Source organism: Anthonomus grandis, chromosome 3, assembly GCF_022605725.1.
Source record: "Anthonomus grandis grandis chromosome 3, icAntGran1.3, whole genome shotgun sequence".
NCBI classification, from domain to species: Eukaryota; Metazoa; Arthropoda; class Insecta; order Coleoptera; family Curculionidae; genus Anthonomus; species Anthonomus grandis.
The window spans coordinates 19,652,357-19,673,071 of record NC_065548.1 but is presented as its reverse complement, the minus strand read 5'-3'; positions in this window follow the sequence as shown (position 1 = coordinate 19,673,071).

The window sequence follows — 20,715 nt, the reverse complement described above, 5'->3', positions numbered from 1 at the left end:
GTAGCTCCTATATTAGCTGAGATCTTGCATTTTTGTGGCCCATTTTTGGGCTCGAAAACGGGGTCGAAAATTGACTTTTTTCCGACTTTTCAAAGTGCTATAATTCCACTTGTTCTGGTCGAATTCCGTTATAATCCGGTGTTTTCGTAATGTAGGTGATGGGAATAAGCCGCTGATAAGGGTTTTTACAGCTATTTTCGGGTTTAAAGAAAATCGATTTTTCGCATTTTCAAAGTGCTATAATTCCCTTAGTTTTTCTCCAAACTCATTATAACCCGGTGTTTTCGTGTTGTAGGTGATGGGAACAAGCCGCTGGTATCGTTAGTTCAAATTCGAAAAAAATCAATTTTTGGTGAAAAATTCGATACGGGGGGTATACCCTTAAAATGAAAAATCCCAAACTTTGGAGGTCCATATCTCGGCTTCTATGGGCTTTATCGGGAAAATTCCAACGGTTTTGACTTAGTTTCGTCCTCCTGAATCCAACGAGACCATCCGCAAGGTCGTAGCTCCCATATTAGCTGAGATCTTGCATTTTTGTAGCCCATTTTTGGGCTCAAAAACGGGGTCGAAAATTGACTTTTTTCCGACTTTTCAAAGTGCTATAATTCCACTTGTTCTGGTCGAATTCCGTTATAACCCGGTGTTTTCGTAATGTAGGTGATGGGAATAAGCCGCTGATAAGGGTTTTTACAGCTATTTTCGGGTTTAAAGAAAATCGATTTTTCGCATTTTCAAAGTGCTATAATTCCCTTAGTTTTTCTCGAAACTCATTATAACCCGGTGTTTTCGTGTTGTAGGTGATGGGAACAAGCCGCTAGTATCGTTAGTTCAAATTCGAAAAAAATCAATTTTTGGTGAAAAATTCGATACGGGGGGGTATACCCTTAAAATGAAAAATCCCAAATTTTGGAGGTCCATATCTCGGCTTCTATGGGCTTTATCGGAAAAATTCCAACGGTTTTGACTTAGTTTCGTCCTCCTGAATCCAACGAGACCATCCGCAAGGTCGTAGCTCCTATATTAGCTGAGATCTTGCATTTTTGTGGCCCATTTTTGGGCTCAAAAACGGGGTCGAAAATTGACTTTTTTCCGACTTTTCAAAGTGCTATAATTCCACTTGTTCTGGTCGAATTCCGTTATAACACGGTGTTTTCGTAATGTAGGTGATGGGAATAAGCCGCTGATAAGGGTTTCTACAGCTATTTTCGGGTTTAAAGAAAATCGATTTTTCGCATTTTCAAAGTGCTATAATTCCCTTAGTTTTTCTCGAAACTCATTATAACCCGGTGTTTTCGTGTTGTAGGTGATGGGAACAAGCCGCTGATAAGGGTTTCTACAGCTATTTTCGGGTTTAAAGAAAATCGATTTTTCGCATTTTCAAAGTGCTATAATTCCCTTAGTTTTTCTCGAAACTCATTATAACCCGGTGTTTTCGTGTTGTAGGTGATGGGAACAAGCCGCTGGTATCGTTAGTTCAAATTCGAAAAAAATCAATTTTTGGTGAAAAATTCGATACGGGGGGGTATACCCGAAAAATGAAAAAACCCAAATTTTGAAGGCCGATATCTCGGCTTCTATGGAAGCTATCGGGAAAATTCCAACGGTTTTGTCTTAGCTTTGTCCTTCTAAATTTAACGCGACCATCCGCAAGGTCGTAGCTTGTACGATAGCCGAGATATGGCATTTTTAATGCCCATTTTTTGCCTCAAAAGCGAGGACGAAAAAATACTCGATTTCCTGGTTCTGCTCGGATTCCCTCATAACCCAGTATTTTCATGAGAATAATCCGCTGGTATAGTTAGTTCAAATTCGAAAAAAAAAAAAATTTTCTGAAAAAAATCCAAACGGGGGAGTATACTCGAAAAATGAAAAAACCCAAATTTTGAAGGCCGATATCTCGGCTTCTCTGGGAGCTAACGGGAAAATTCCAACGGTTTTGTCTTAGATTCGTCCTTCTGAATTTAATGCGACCATCCGCAAGGTCGTAGCTTTTACGATAGCCGAGATATGGCATTTTTGATGCCCATATTTGGCCTCAAAAACGAGGTCGAAAAAATACTCGATTTCTTAGTTCTGCTCGGATTCCCTTATAACCCGGTATTTTCATGATCTACTTGATGAGAACAATCCGCTGGTATGATTAGTTCAAATTCGAAAAAAAAAAATTCTGAAAAAAATCCAAATGGGGGGGTATACCCGAAAAATGAAAAAACCCAAACTTTCAAGGCCGATATCTCGGCTTCTATGGAAACTGTCGGGAAAATTCCAAAGGTTTTGTCTTAGTTTCATCCTTCTGAATTTAACGCGACCATCCGCAAGGTGGTCTATCTATAAATACTCTCTTCAATATCGATGGGGGTTTGTAGACAGAAGTAACACCAAAAGAAATGTTATTCTTATTAAATGTTAATCTTCCAATTGTTACTAATGAGTTTGGAAACCGAATAAAAGAAAAGCATACATTGATACAAGCTTTCACAAATAATATAACACCATCATTTCTGTTAAAGTCTGCATTATTATAATAGGTAATAAAACCGGGTATATTGTAGTTATTTATATTTGAGATTTGAAAACATTCAGTCAAGATAATAATATCAGTAAAATCAAGTTTAAAATTTTCTAAGAGTATTAACAACTCATTGAGATTCTTTTTAATGTTTCTTATGTTTAAATGCAATATGTTTAACAACTTACTGTCCCTAAAAATGTGTTCATTAAGTTCAATTTCATCAATCATTTGGGCAACATGCGGGTCTAAGGACGAGTCTTCCAAAATTTCATCTTGAATTACTAAAACCATTAAATTAACAGGAATAATTAATTTTACTTCTTATGATTCCTAGGTGATACTGAGTTGATGGGCATGCAGGATCTAATGCTGAATGATCAGTTTTTAAATTTTTTTTATGTCATGTTTGCTAAATGACAGTTATTGCACTTCAACAATTGAATATTACACTGTGCGGTGTCATGTGAACCAGAACACTTAGCACATACCTTATTCTTATCACATTTATTACTTTTGTGATAAAAGCCTTGACAGTTAAAACAATGTGTCACACTAAGATCTTCATACACTGGATATCTTTCCCACTCTAGATAAATCTTTTTTTCTTCCATTAATTGTTTAAATAACTTTGGAGAACATTCCATGAATACTGTAGATTTATTACTTCCATCCCTAGTTTTTTTGATATAGGTAACATTCAAGTTATCTTTCTTATCAATCCATTTGTTTTGATTTTTAATAGAGCATTCAATTTCATTTGCTGATTTAGTTTCGGCATAGCCTATAATTTTAACCCTAGGGTTTTTCATTTTTGGTGTTTCGATAATATATTTGGTTCCAAGATGCTTTTCCGTTTCTGTCTTCAAAATATTAATATCTTCCTTAGTTTTACATTTGGAGATATGGCATTTTTGATGCCCATTTTTGGCCTCAAAAACGAGGTCGAAAAAATACTCGATTTCCTGGTTCTGCTCGGATTCCCTCATAACTCGGTATTTTTATGATCTACGTGATGAGAACAATCCGCTGGTATAGTTGGTTCAAATTCGAAAAAAAAATATTTCTAAACAAAAATCCAAACGGGGGGGTATACCCGAAAAATGAAAAAATCCAAACTTTGAATGCCGATATCTCGGCTTCTATGGAAGCTATCGCGAAAATTCCATACTCGATTTCTTAATTCTGCTCGGATTCCCTTATAACCCGGTATTTTCATGATCTACTTGATGAGAACTATCCGCTGGTATAGTTAGTTCAAATTCGAAAAAAGTTTCTGGTTTGGCTTCAGATACCTTTATCATATTTTAACGCATGACTTTTAGATGGCACCACAGGTACTCATTATAAAACAAGGATGAGAATGAATATTATTGAACTGCCCAATTAGCAATTTTTCGACGCGACAACGTTGCAAAATGCAACGCAACGTTGCATTGTTACGTTGTCTTATCCGTAGAGACAACACCGTTTTACACCAATTTGACAACGGAACATAGTTTACCGTGAAAAGATGTTATTTTAGTCCTAAATAACACGCCCTGAGTTTATAGCGGATTTCGAAAAAAAAAATAAGTAATTTTTTTTATTGGTTATATAAGAAACCCGCTGTCGTCCCTGGTTGGCCTGAAGTAAGAGGAAGAACGAATGGATCTAACCTAAAATTTTAATATTTCAATTATTGTTTGTAGTTTGTTGCGCGTATGCAGCACGTTTTTTAACTTAAACTTTTACAAAAAAATCATAAGCTCTTCGAAAAATATAAACTCAGGATGTAATGTTAACATTACATTTTCAGTTCTCATTGCTACTGCTGCTATTTAAATCCTAAAAAATAAAACTTTATAAAATTGACCATGGCTTTCAAACTACAAGTAGGATTCAAAGAAATTCCAATAATTTCAAGCAAAAAATTAATTATAAAAATAAAAATATAGATTAAGTAGGTTATGTTGAATTGAATATTTTTTCTTCCTCTCTCTACCTTTGTTTTTCATCTTCTTCCTAAAGCTCTTAACATGTCAAAAATCTCCCTCTACAGCGAAAAATGCTCAACACAGACGATCAGGCAATGTAATACCCATTCGCTCACGATGAGGTTACGTTGTTCTTACTGGGTTTTTGATTCTAAAAATTGTACACGTCTGCACGTCGTTGTTTTAAGTCTAAATTACTACTGTTACTGTCTATAACTCTATAGTAAAAAAATACCATGTAAAAACAACAGAGTTTTACAATACAGGTGCAGTACGTCGAAATTTGGTCGAAAATAAACGTCGTTGCAAAACCAACTAAATTTTGCACTGAAAACAACGTTACAACTAGTGAAAATAAGAGTAGTCTCAATTTAGGTGACTGCAAATTGTTTCTTGGGTGGGTTTTCTTTTTGGTTACAAACTCAAAACTAGTCTCTTATAAATAATTATATCGGAATATATATATTTTATAATAGTCAAAAAACAGATTTCCAGTAAACCCTTTACCTTTTAAATAAAATTTCAGATCTAAAATCCTACTAATAAAAAATAGCTTAGAACTGCCTGTTAAATCTAAATTAAAAAGAGTGTTTCGTTCTGCTTTATTTTTGCTCGTGATAAAGTGAAATTTGAATCACAAAGTGACAGGCTAGTGTGTTACGCGGCCTGGGTGCATAAAGTTACCTCGCCGGTTACCTGTTTATCCGTCGAAAACAGATTTGGAACAGCAGTTTAATTTGGGCCAGACCAGTTAATTAGAGGGACGATTTAATTGCAAACGACGGCGCCCCAGGCACACCTTCATTTGTTTTGGAATTAGTTGTCATTAGACAAGGATTGTTTGGATAAATGTCGTACCTAATTTAACATAATTTCCAGTTTTAACTGCGCCAGACGTATGTACAAACAAATTTGATAATGTAAAGGCTACTTGTAATTAATTTGGTGGAAAATATCCCTTATGCTTGTTCTCCTTAGGAAGATTATGAACTAAAACCCCATGTTATTTGATTCAAGTTACATACATATAATTTTAAGCTACGTTCGCTGTCTTATTTTTAGGATCGTTTTAATATCAAAATAAGATATATTTTGATTTTTGTTTAGTACACTATATCCTGTTTTGGTTGTTTTTGTATTCTATCCTCCTTATTACTATATATAGGACCTCGCGGTTTTCACTGACCTGTGCCATTTTTTCAACAAGTTTTATTACTATAAACAACAATTACCTTTTATTTCTGAGATACATTGAAATGACGAAAGAGAAATTTTGGTTACCCGGATCTTTGGGTTTAGATGATGTTCTTCTCTTACTGTTAAATGATGGCGTCCTTCTGACCCGTGCAATATCTTTTTTGTCCCTTAGTTCTACCAAGGTTTTCATTTCTCACCAAATATAAAAATTATTCTTTCTAAAGCAGGCGTCAAAGAAAAATAGGTTGCTTTTAAAAAAAATTAATTCACTTAAGTGCGACTCTATTGTACTAATTGCGAGTGGCGTATACTTGCTTGTCTTTTTTCTCTTTTAGATCATATTTAAACTTCAAGTCCAGTTCTTCTTTAGTCAGGTTTTTATTTAATTGGTAGATGTAAATTTTCCAAAAAGACTCTTGGTTTTTTTCTATCACTTTAGATATATAAGTCTTTAACCAATCTCTTTAATATTTTAAACTCGTCTGTAAATACATTTAGTTGTTTGGAAATTAAACCTTTTATTTCTTCATTTCACAGCAAAAATTTATATTGCGAACAGTGCAATTGTTAAATTCTTGACAGCAATACATATCAATTTTTTTCCAGTTTTCAGATTCCAGCTTCCACTCTCGAGTGCACCTCAGCCTGTAATAGACTCCTATTCTCTCCTTAATATCTATCTATTCTACCCAGCTTAACACGTTCCTGTCCTCTATTATCTTGTAGAGATCTTTTGCTGCTGTGGTATCTAGTTTTTCAACGTAGACATTTAATATTCAAACTATTTGCTCTCTGGTCCAATTAGAAGACTTGCAGGTTACCTTTTAAGAAGTTCATTTGCTTCCTCACTGTGTTCCAGCCCCCATTTAAGTTTTATATTGTTATGGTTTCACAGCTTCTTTAAATCCAGTATGCACCTACATACCAGCTTGATTATAGCAGTGCTTTAAGATCTTCTTATTATTGTAGGCTCTTCTATTACTGTAAAATTCTCTAATGATTAGAATATTTTTTGTCTTTGGTTTTCTCTCCGGCTCTCGCGCCTTCATCGTTCTGTAATCCACTTGTGTACAGACTAGATCCTCACTATTTCTATGGTCGCTGTTGTTTTACTCTAATGCTTTATCATCACAGATTATCTGCAACTTTTTAAATCTTCTGAAGTCAAGTTCAGTATTATTATAGCCTATCCGCTGTCTCAGTGTGGCTTTGCCAATTAAATGAAATGGTGACAAGTTCAATAGAGCTCTATGAATGCTGTGATCGTAGTTTTCATGGCCTTTGTGATACCTAGAGAAGCTAGTCTTTGTTTTTTACTCAACTTCTATCTTCCTGTAATTTTTTGACCATTTTGTCAAATCTGCGTACGTAATGGTTAATAGCACCATCCTGGTGTAGGTGCAGTGTACCATCTTACTTCAAAGTATTTAAATTCTCTCAAAGAATGATTCTATCTTTCAGTGATAGCTCGAAGATTTCTAGTTTTCGCTTGTTAGCGATTTTGTGAATTTAAGAGGACTGATGATGTCCATTTTCTTGCAACACTAAAGGCTTAATAGTACAGTCAATTGGTAGTTTCACCTAGAAAGTTTTCCGGGAGTTTTGAAAATTGTTGATTTTATAGATTTCGACGTGCTCTTTTCGAATTTTTACTTTGCTACCTCGTATCTTTACCGCTTGCGCTGCCATATTGGAAAAATGGCGCCCAAATACAGTTTTTTAATGATAACTCCGTTTCAAGTCATTTTACGATAAAAATAGTTATGTATTAAATTAAACTAGAGAAAATTTCCTACAATTTATGTATTAACCTTTTTTTTGTAAAATCAATAGTTTCAGTGTACGAGAGTTGCAAATTCCACTCCAACCCGCGTTTTGGCCAAATAACTCATTTCCACACCATCATGAGGCAGAGTAAGAAGCGCGTAAGTCGCGCTTCAACGTCGACCGCGATGGAATCGTTAGCTTCATTGAAGTCCTCTTGTTCCTCGATTTTGTCATACGTTTGCTCGAGAATAGACTCTGTTTCTTCCTCCTCATCGCTATCTTGTAGTGAAACGTGCGAATTATCACAGGTACTATTGCAATTGGTGCATAAAACGGAGCACTTTAATCCAGCCTTTCTGTATCCACAGGCACCCCGACATCCCTTTTTGCATTTGCGAGAAATAAGTACCGTATACAAAATATCAATGCAGAACTTAAAAAAGAAATCTATATCATAAAGAGGCAGTTGAATAAAAGAGAGCAACATGAATTAAAGAATAATGTTATACATGGAGTTCCCTTTAAAAATAATGAAAATGTCGCTGAAATTGTCAAGAAAATTGCTAATGTACTAAAAGTCCCTCATAATAGTCCAGAAAGCCTATAGATTAGGAAGTACCAAGCAAGAGAGAAGTTCGTTACCAATTAAAGTTGTTTTTGATGATCCAGAGCAAAAAAAAGAATGGATGATGAATAAAAAAAACACAACTGTAACGACTGATAAAATAATTGGACAAGTTAATCAGCCGGAACCTATATATATAAATCATGACCTCACAAAACAAAACTTTGAACTGTTTAAAAAGGCGAAACAATTTAAAAATTCTAATGGTTATAAGTATTTGTGGGTTAGCCAAGATGGAAGTATTTTGATGCATAAAACTGATAACAGCAGCATTAAATTGATCGAAGATGAATGTGATTTAAAAAACTAATTAACGAAGACAATAGTATTAACATTGAATACATGAACATCCAAAGTGTGCGTAATAAAATTGATGATTTGGGGTGTTCAGTGACAAGTGATATTTTATTGTTAAGTGAAACATGGTTGTATTCAAATGAAACTCCACATTATGAAATTGATGGATATTCATCAATACATTCTTGTAGGGAAACAAGGGGAGGGGGAGTAGCTATTTATTTAAAAAAAACTATAAAGTACACCCTGATTGAAAAGAGTGACAGTAGTAAAGTGTGTAATTGGATTTGTATTGCTGTGGGTAACAAAGATCTTAAAATTAGTATCATATATAGACCTCCACAATACCAAACTAACTAAACTCTTAATTCTAAAAGAATTTGAACAAATAATAAATAAATATTCATCTAATCATATTATTGTAGGAGACATGAATGTTGATTTACTCGAATCTTCTTACTATGCAACAAAAAATTATAAAGATTTAATTTTATTGAATGGATTGGTAATAGCAAATAAAATAAATAGGGAAAATGCTACTAGGATAACTAATACAACACAAACACTTATTGATCATGTAATATGTTCCTTATCATTAAATTTTAGATGTAATGTTAGGGTACATGATAATCTTCTCTCAGATCATAGAAAATTATCAATTTATGTAAAAATTAAAATAAAACAGAATAATATAAAGATTCACATTCAACATAAAGGAGTTAACAATGAGAAATATAAAATTAATTTTATTAGTAATTTCGATAATCAACATTATACAATAAATTCATTTTCAGACTTAATTAACCTTATTGATAAATCAAAAACTGCTGCTCAGTACACAAAAACGATTAAATCCCATCAAAATAATAATTGGGTTACTCCCGAACTTTGATTAAGATAAGAGATAAAGCTTATATGGCTTACAAAAAGGATTCTAATAACATAAATCTTAAACAAACCTTTCAAAAACTTAAAAATTTAGTAAACAACAAGATTAAAACTTTAAAAAACATGTATTTTAAAAATAAATGGTTAGAAGCAGGTAATAATTCAATAAAGCAATGGAAAATTATAAACTCATTTATAAAAAATACTCCAAATAAAGAAGCTATATCTGAACTGGAAATTGATGGAAATTTAATTACAGACCGTGTAGAAATTGGAAATTCGTTGAATGTGTATTTTTCTCAAATAGGCTTAGAAATAGTTAAGGAAGTTGAAACGGAAAAAAATAATGTCAATGGAAATATTGTGTTTAACGAAATAGTAAATAATCAAAGTCTATTTTTAAGTCCAACAAATGAAAATGAAATTAATGATACGTTGTTGCATCTTAAAAGAAATGCTTCTCCTGGGCATGACAATGTCTCAGTGCATGATCTGGTTAGTGTTAAAGAGCACATAATTCCCATATTGGCTAAACTAATAAATCAAGTTTTTATTACTGGTGGATTTCCTAAAGAGTTGAAAATTTCCAAAATTTATCCAATTTATAAGTCGGGGCAAAAATCTTCAAAAAATAACTATAGACCTATTTCATTACTTAGCATATTTTCAAAAATAATAGAAAAACTAATAAAAAAAAGAATGCTCTCTTTTATTGAAAGATTTGTAAAGTATGATTTGTTGCAGTATGGATTTCTAGCTAACAGTAGTACACTTAGTGCTACTTTTGACCTAACCAATTTCATTTCACAAAAACTAGATCAAGGAAATATGGTAATTGCGATTTTTATCGATCTTCGGAAGGCATTTGATGTTGTTAGTCATAACATATTAATTAGTAAGCTTGAACAAATGGGATTTAGGGGTACTGTGCTTAATTTAATTAGAACATATCTAGAAAATAGAAAGCAATATGTATGTGTAGATACTTGCAAAAGTGACATAGCAATAAACAATTGTGGAGTTCCCCATAGTAAATATTTCTTAACTGACAATGCTAGGTATAAAATTTATTATGCGTTCTTTCTTTCAGTGGTCAGATATCAAATACCAGTATGGGGAACATGTTATAACACAAATTTGATTAAAATAGAAACTCTGCAAAGAAAAACCTTAAAAAATTTATTTAATATTGATTATTTGACGCCAACAAAGATCCTTTATCAGTCCTTATCTGTTCAACCAATAGTATATTTATTAAATTTGGAACAATGTAAATTAATATATAAGATAATAAATCTTAAATATAAATCCAATACAGAAATAAAGTATGTTAATGAAATTCATAACCATAATTTGAGGAATTGTTCAAATATACGTTTGGACAATGCTAGAACAGATAAGGCACTAAAAAGCCCACTGGCTGCAGCTACACAGGTTTATAACAGATTACCATCAGAACTGAAGAATTTAAAATCGTACAATTTGTTTGTAAAAAGATTAAAATTATTCCTTGTTAATTGGGACTATGTATAGCTATTTTTAAACATTTAAATTGTGTTGGATAGGGTTTTTTTTTGTTTTTTTTTTTAAGCTTAAGAGAGTATATGTTTTGTTATTTTTATTTTTGATTGAAATTATGGGCGTCATCTCCGGTACCAATACTATAAGTATTGCTTAGGAGATTACCTTAATTCGCATTTTATATTATAGTTTACTGTATATTGTTACCTATTACAATAACTTGTTAATTGTTTTGATTTCTGAATAAAGGATTTACAGCTTGTCTCTTAACTAAAAAAAAAGTTTCAACAAGGTTTCCGGAGCTGGAGGCTCAAGCGTGGTAACTGGAATCAGCCCATTCTTGCTTTTTTCCATCCTTATTGCTCTGCATTTTTTTCAACTCCATACCACTGTTGAACCTGGTGATAGGTTCGAAACGAATGTTGTCGTGCTGCTGCTTCTGTCGGTAGCAGCGATGCAATATTAAATGTATTCTTATATACTCATTTTTTTACGAATTATGATATTGTGCATCGACTGCGACTAAATCATAAACATGCTCGAGACGCTCAACAATCGCTCGACCCCAATCATCATTACGAGCTCTAGCAAGTCCTGAAACAATCTCTTTTATCGATAATTTACGCACGCTATACACAATATTTCGATCGCACAAACGCGCCTGTTTTTGTTTCGCTATAAACTCTGGTGTTATTTAAGCACTGCTCAAAAAACAATGATCTTTGAATGAGAATTTTTGGGCACTGGATCGCAGTTGCGCAGAAGAAGTCGCGACATCGCTCCCTCTACGCAAAGAAACAGAGATTAATTTCTCATTGTATCGTTTTCGACACGCATCGTGGACGACTATCGATTTCAGTCCTTCCAAAAGTTTACCCTTGTTATCATTTCTTTGATTTCTTTGAATACTTGACTTACGAAAAGTCTCCAATCCTTTTTCCTTCACTTCAATCACCTCACTTCCTCGTAATGAATTTTCACAAATGAAACAGTTCACGTTCTTTGAAGCCGTGGCACTGAAAATGCGAACAACACTTTTAACTGTAAAACGTTAAACTCGTACTGATGATTATTTGAGCTCCGTCGGCGGATGTTCCGTATAATGGAGGGGGGAGGGGGCTTGACACCAAGGCCCTTTATACCTGCGATGAATCTTACAGGCACTATTATAACCTCTACAGGCACTATTATAGACCGGCTTTTCAATATGTAGTGCAATATTTTTTGTTAATATATACGAACAACGCGTCTTGGTGTAGACGTGCCTTGGTTTGCGGCTCTCGTACGTATAAACTATTGATTTAAAAAAAAAAAATCTATAAATTGTAAGAAATTTTCTCCAGTTTAATTTAATATAACACATTTTTTTTCATCATTTTTGCAAGGGGCGCAAAATTATAAAAAAAGGCGAACTATTTTTATTGTAAAATGAGTTGGAACGAAGTTATTCTTAAAAAACTGTATTTGGGCGCCATTTTTCCAATATGGCGGCCCTAGCGGCAAAGATACGAGGTGGCAAAGTGAAAATTTGAAAAGAGCACGTCGAAATCTATAGAATCACCAATTTTTAAACCTCCCGGAAAACTTTCTATAACCTAATTAATTAATTAATATAGGTAACCCCCTTTTTGAACACCAAATGACTACTATAACCTAAAGTTATAATAAACTTGTTTTGTTCTATTATAACCATATCATCTGAATGTTCTATAGAGCTGTGTTATCAAGCTAGTTTTATTTAATTTTAATACATAGGATAATTTCCGTCAAAAACTTCTTAACTTAGTAATTAAAGCATACCTTTTTAAGGGTTCTCATTATTTTTTTTAGAGCCTTTTTTTCAATACGTACATAATTACATACGTATATATGTATGTTCAATAAAATAATTGTTACTGTGTAATGCAATAAAAACGATATTATACTTAGTCCCTTGCAATATTATTGACTTATTGACATTATTTTAACATAACTATATGCCTAGGAGAAAAAACTCTTGATCTCGCCTTCTGATTTCTATTTTAATGAGTAAGACTTCATTTCATGCGTTTCTTACATTACTTAAAAATATAACAATAGCCAAAATTTTGTTTTGAATATTACTATGTATAAATGTAAACATCTGTACAGTGTCCGAGCATCACGCATAAACCATAGTTCTGGTCCTATCTTCAATATCCTAAAAAATATCGATTTTGCATTAACAATTGAAAAATAAAAATAACGGAGCACCTTTGCTGCCACGTGCGAACTACGCAATTAAAATTGGTAAAATGGAAAACATTAGTACTAGACGGCGTCGTAACCACCATGTCACATTAGTGACAAGTCCATGGATTTCGGTGGACACTGTCGATTTGTTCACCATAAAATCTCTTTAAAGCGAATAAATTTCGGGTTTTATTAAGGGCCGGTATTATAAAACTATTTTGACTGATAACTTAAATTTAACTTGTGGAAAATTTAACATATAGAAGTTAACTTTATCGGGTGGATAGGGTATTAGTAAAAGTTAACTTTATAAAAAAAAGCTGTTTTGACATCTATTCTGTCAATATTTTTGAAAATAACCTAACACTGAAAAAGCTTCTATTCCTCGATATATAGATGACGGTAAAAACACGAAATTATCTCCTCGAGACTACCGGACTGTAAAGCGTCTAATTTATGTCATACTAGCTGAATGCCCGCGACGTTGTTCGCGTGAAAATAAAAGAAAAGTCGAAGAAGGCCTCCAATAATAGTAAATGCAACCCACAATACACAAAAATAACATTCGAAGCCACCGCTCAATGATTGTACATACAACCCACAATACACAAAAATAAAATCCGAAGCCTCGCCTAAGGTGAGGCTTCGGAGTACATGCAACCCGCAATTGCCACGCCGTTTTTCTTGAGGTCAAGGGGCGCGATTAATATAATATAATTATTATAAAACCAAGACACAAATAATCTTAAAAATGATTCTTTAGATGCAGAGCGAGCGGTAAGATTGAGTCGAGTCACCTCTCGGGTATCAGTCTCGCATGGACCCGCCTTGTTGTTATGTCTACCAAAATATAAATAATACAGAGGCACTTTTTCAATCGTATTTATTAATCAGTTTTATGCCGCTATGCGATATTTATCATATCGCTAACACCCCTTATCGGTGAAATTTCAAAAAGTTCGTTCGTATCCGGGGCCTACATTATAAAAAAACATTGTAGCAGTTAATTTTTTTTTCTTAAGTTGATGCCTGCGACTCGTTGGTGCGGGCAGTCTTCGTTCAAACTCCGAAGCCACGCCCCCTTAGTTCTCGAGGTCACGGGTAACAATTTTCTCATTTTTTACCCCTTATCGGTGGCATTTCGAAAAATCCGTTCTTATCCGGTGCCTACATTATAAAGGAACCCGTTGGCAAAATTTCACGTTTATAGCTATTGTAGTTTGGGCTCTGCGATGATGAGTCAGTCAGGACAAACTCTTTTATATATATAGATAAAATTCCGGCATTTTCAAAGCTTGTAGAGGCTTTCTTTCTGGAAGAATATCTACTGCCACGCCAAGCCAAAATAAAAAACTTATCTTTTGACAGTAGCACATGGCCCTATTAACGTCTCAAAGATGAAGAAGAAAAGGTACTTTTATAAAACTGACATTTTGTTGCTAAAGGTAACCTGATAGTTAAAGTTAACTTTTAAAAAATATTTATGATACCGGCCCTAAAAATGCTTGCTTCCCATGATCTTTTATCACGTGGGCGGAGCCGCAAGTTTAGGCTATAGTCCAATCAAATGGTATTTTTTCTTCGACATTTTTGTAGTTAGTCTGAATTTTACAGGGTACTTAAAGGGGGTATTGGTAAGTCTAAAACTCAGCTTTTGGAAATAGGGGTTAGTGCAAACCGCTCTTATATTGAAAAAATGGGTGCAAAACCGTCTCCCTGGAATATCTCCGTAACACTGAATTGCATAGAATTTTTATAAAAATCTTTTTTAATGAGAATTAAATGATCTTCAAGTTTTATATAAGATTTTTTTTGCATTTCTGTTATATTTATGGACTTATTCGCAAAATTATAAAAAAAGGCGAATAAGTTTCGGGTCAGGAATTTCGACTATCTAGGACCTTACATGGTTTTGGTTGGTTGTGTCGAATCGTATTACGTTTACTAAAAACACTATTGACTAAAACTGTGAAACAACATTGATTTATTCCCCCTGTCATACGGTAAGGAAACAGCTGCTGCAAACTGAATTATATAGTCTTCTATTTCAGTTTTCAAAGCGTTTCTACATTTTCCGTTAAATCAGAATGAATGGTTTTTTGTGTAAAAATCCACTTTGTGATGAAAAAATAATTACAATGAAAACAAAAGGTGTGAAAAAGCTACTGGCGAGAAGTGTTGCTCAAACTCTTGCAACAATTAACTGACGTGACCTCAAATACTACGTGCTACACATTTTATTCTTATTTTCGGAATGATACTTCGGCTCGTTGTAGTAGTATTGTCATCTCCGCCATTTCAACATCAAATCATCTGTGTTAACATCAAATACAGTATTACCTGCTATAGATTTTATAAAAAAATCATGCGTTGTTAATCATTTTTGCTGATAATATCGACATACGAAAGAATAACAATCAATGCAAATAAATTTACTGTAAGGACGTTTTATTAATATTTCTTTGGAGCATGTGAATTGTGTGAAGGATGTAAACTTTACACAATTCACAGATGAAGGTCGCAAATGAAGCGAGATACCATCATAAATGCTGTAGACACCTTTAGGCATTGGAAAGAAAAAATCAAAGAACTTCCAAAAATGTTTCTGATGAAATTGATCAAGCAATGGAGTTCATATATTTATAATGTAATTTTCCTTGTTTAATACTACTGAGCGCTATAAAAGGCGATTATGTTCTTAAAGTCCAGTTCAGAGATCTATTAGAATCTTTGATGTGTCGCAGATGCCGCAGTAACTAGTCCGTGCACCTATGTCGTATTTATTGTCGCATGATGTACATGTTTAAATGGCAAAATTTTATATTGTTTATCTATGAAATCATTTTAAATATATTTAAAACCCCATGTTTTATAGTATTTTTTATTTTTCTTTCGACAATATCCATTTTTAGAAAGAAAATAATATCAAAAAATTGACCGCGAGCTAAAATCCAAGCATCTTACAAAATATTTTAAAAACTTCCAGCACTCACAGACTTGTCACCTCTTTTTAGCCAGTCTATTAAATAAAGATAAAACATCTGCGTTCTGGCGATTTCTACTTAAGGCTGTGCAAGTGATTTTGTATCTGTCTCTATCCCACTGATTTTGAAGATTACGGGGCCGTATCCAAATAAATTTTTGGGCTGTTTTTGTATTACTTTCGTCGTGTTTTTAAAGGGATCTTTAAGGATGGGTCTATCGCCTTTAAAATAGTTGTTGGATGGGTCTATCACCTTTAATAGTTGGGAGGGGGGTCATGTGAGTGTATTATTATTTGATGAGTTTTGCCGGTTTTGCTTTTTACACGTTTATGAATGTGGAGAATTTAGAATTTGACCTGTATTCGTTTAAATTTTTTGCAGTTTTTACTGTGAGGAAGTGTGTTTTTTTATTTGTGTTTGTGGATTTGTTTCGGTATTATACCTAAAGAACTTAAAATGTTTCGACCCTGGTAAAATAGGAAGGAAAATTTGGCAAATAAAGAGGAAAGTGTTTGTGTGGGCTGATGGAGACCGTGGGTGCACAAGAAAGACAATAAGATTCGTGATGAAAACAATAAGAGTGATCTGGACAGTGATTTAGACTTACATAGCTCTGATAGTTCATTTTCTAGTGTTGAGAAAGCAAAAAGAAGCAAGGGAAGTAGAAGCTACAGGGTAAAATCAAGCAGTTTTAAAACGTAATTGTTTAAGTACAGACGCCAAACAAATTTATCTAAATGTCAATAACAATCTAAGGAATGATCCTCAGTTCACAAATGTTTGTAGTTCTTTGCAAAAAACGTTTTTAACAGAGGTTTCCTATAGTATAATATGCCTGTAAAAAAGAAATTAAAGACAGAATAAAAAGGAAAGATGCAGGACAAAGGTCAGACAAATGCAGTTAAAGGGACTTGACATGGATATTGCCAAATTGGAAAGGAAAGTGTGTGTTTTACATACAAAAACAATGAGGTTCTGACCATAGAATGAGGATGATTAAGGACACCTTATCGGCAAGGGACAAACATTTCTCAGTCTCAACCTTGCAGAGATACCTGATAAAACTTGGATTTAAGCTTAAGATGGTTAACAAAAGAGGTGCTGTAATGAAATTGTCAGCTGGTGTATAGAATATTTGAAGAAAATTTAAAAAAAATTGGGAGGAAGAAAGATCCATAATTATTATAATATTTAGCCGAAACATGGTATATGATACATTTATGATTGATGTATGATTTCCATTCTCTGGGAAAAACCCTTTTTTGCTATGGTAAGAAAAACACTGTTTTTATTAAGAAAACAATTCTAAAATTTTGTTTTTTACAGCTTCCTGTCCCTGTTGTCCAGCCCCTGTTGTCAGCGACACAATAAAGACTGATTCTTTCTCCATTCTCTGGAGAAAAGTCCCTTTTTTGCCATAGTAAGAAAACCCTATTTTTATTAATTAAACAAGTTTAAAGTTTTGTTTTTTTCAGCTTACTGCCTGTTTGTCCTTCAGCGACACAATAAAGTATATATAATGTAATGCTTTAGTATCCATATGTTGATGTGATGTGCACATTACATTCAGGATGTAAAGTGTGTGTTTTTTTATAAGGAAAACTTGTGTCTTTTACACGCATAAGATATAGACAGCTAGATGATTTTTAATGTAAAAGTTTATTTAAAAAAATATACTTCCACTTTTCTGACTACATAATTACTTTTTATCAAAAGAAGTTGGTACTAAATATAGAGATGGGGGTTTTCATGAGTATATTATTATAATAATATATCATAATATGTATTAATTAAAAAAAAAACAATAATAAAGGACATTGAATATGGCAGACAAAATCCCCATTAATAATCACCACTAAGTAAAAATAAATCTCAATACTCAAAAAAAGGAAATATATAAAATTTGAAGACAAACCAAAACATTTTACCCTTTTGTGTCAAAAAGTAAATCTTTAATGCCTTAATCCACAGAATAAATGGGCCTAAGTAATTCGTACCACCTATTCTCTCATCACTTGTTATAAACACCCCGTTAATGGCGCTAAAAACTAAACTTATTAAATTAAAATGTTTGATTAAACTCATTTTACGTACTTAAATCTTATAGTTAAATTAAATATTATCTTGCTATCAACTATCTTCAATTTCTAACTTAATAAAACTAAACCCAAAAATCCCGAATAATAAAGTTTTAAATACAAATATATTTTAAGGCCGGACCTGTGCAACTTTTCACGCTTGAGTGGCTGTGACTGAGGTCAGACATCTAACAAAATAGTACGTGGGCGCATGTAGTCAAATTTTACGAATCAAATGTATAAATTCTGAAAAAAAATGCTTAAAAGATTTATTTATTTAATGGAATGATTAAATATAGCTTAGAATATTACTTTATGACTCTTTTCACATAAAATTTTGCGATTTAAACATGCATGTCAATACAAGTGACAATACAAGCAACACCGGCACACGGACTATTCGCGGCACATCAAAGATTCTAATAGATCTCTGAACTGAACTATAGTCGTTCAATGATAAAGGAGCCATTCATCAGGACGAGAGACGTATTTTTAATCTAGAATTAAAAATACCGTCGTTATTTAGCTTTAAAGACGCTAATATCGCTAATTACGTATATTTATCAATAATTGTAAAATTAACTACATTATCGCTATAAAAGTATGAGTAGAAAATTTAACGCCACACAAAAATGCTCTTTAAGAATTGTTTGAATTACCGACTGTTCTTGAAATATCGTCTTGAATATTTTCGTCGCTATACCTAATTTTAACGGGCTCTATCTTTATTCCAAATTATCGGACAACATAAGCAAAAATTGTTCTTTAAGAAATGCCTTTGAATATTGATACTAACTATTTTTAATTTAAAATTAGAAATAACAAATTTCTCTTAAATTGCATTTAAGAGAAATATCAACTTTTTTTTATTATCTTGTGAATAAGTCCATAAATATAACAGATACGCAAAAAAGTCATAGGGAAAATTTCAAGGTCGTTTAGTTCTCTACAAAAAAGGTTTTTAATAAAATTTGTGTGCAACTCACGGTTACCGAAATATTACAGGGAGACCGTTTGCTCCATTTTTTTTCAATATGGGAGCGGTTTGCGCTTCCCCTAGTTTCGAAAGCTGAGTTTTAAACTTACCTCCCTGAGTATTACACTGATACGCCTACATACTCTGAAAAATTTAACCTGGCGGCAAAATTTTTTAATTTCGCCTTTTTGTCATGCGTATTTGACTGGATGTACAACTGTATGTACAACTTTTTCTACGTCTATCAATTTATTTTTATTTTAAGTTTTTTAGTCCATATTTCAATTTTTTTTTAACCATTTTGACTCCAGTCACCTTAGTTCATATTTTAACGCATAACTGTTAGATAGCGCCACAGGTATTTTTGTGTCTAAAAAAAATAGATGCATATTCTCACACTGTTTAGGAAAAAAAAAGCTATTCCTGTATAAAAAACCTATTTTGTGATATTCGTGTTACGAATATAGTAAAAGGTTACCTAGTTGTTTGTTTTATCATTTAATATTAATATTTAAAAATGCAGACCAGCATAAAAATATAGTGTTTTTTAACTTTGACAGTTTAAAAAACACTATATTTTACGAAATTAACTTTTACGATTTGATTTGAGAACATGGTCATTTGACCCGAACGTGATGTCAACTGGCCATCAGTATTGCACGATTTAATGCCGTTAGAGTTTTTCTTGTGCGGTTCTTCAGATCTTTGAAAATAAGCCACAAGCCTCAGCGGATCTTCAGTTTTTCGAAAATAAGCCTCAAAGCCAACCGAACTTATCTAATCGATCAAATTTAGCCCGATTTATGCGCCAGATGCATAACAAATAAATTTACCACAGACAAATGTTTGCACAATGATATATTTTAAACTTAATGACATCAATAGACCGGAAAAAAATTCGATGATTCTAACAAACACTAATTTAAATTTAATGATAGTAAAAAAATATTATGAGTTAATGTCTTAAAAAACTATAATCCCCAAAAATATGATCCTTCTTAAAAAATCTGAACATTACTAATAACCGGTCTAAAATATTCTTAAAAAGCTTATTCAAATGAACTTCTGTTAAAACCCCGCAATGTTTTGTTTTCTTACATAATTTCTTAGGGCATTTGTGTTGGAACTCGAGTTGTACAGCTTAAAGTTTCTCTAAATTTAAAGAAGGATTACCAGGTGAAAGCACATTTTCCGCTTTCTCGGGGATCTCATTTTCAACTTCTTTGTTTTCGCCATAATAAATGTGTATAGTTTGTTTGTTCTTAATTATACGGAGAGAATTATACATTCTTTGGCAAAGAAAAGACAAAATTTCACTGTAGTTAAGGTTTACAAGACTTCTTAGCAACTGTGAGTAAAAAAATTAGGTTATAAGGCGTTAAAAGTAAATTAACTAATTCTATAGTAATAAGTTTATAGTTAAGTATTCTCTTTTATATCAATATTAATTAGTTTCAGCTATTGTAGCTCGTTGAGTCTCGCGAGTTTCCGCGGAAAACCGCTAGAGGTTATCTTCATTAAATTTTAGACGATATTTGCTTTTCAACTTAATGAGAATTTCTTCCTTAAGGATTACTACGAAAAGATCATAGTTAAAACTTTTAACGCTAGGGACCTAAATACTGAAACTGTGCCGATTTGCAATTTTTGAGGCGTACTTTATTGTTTGGAGACTTCTCGGTC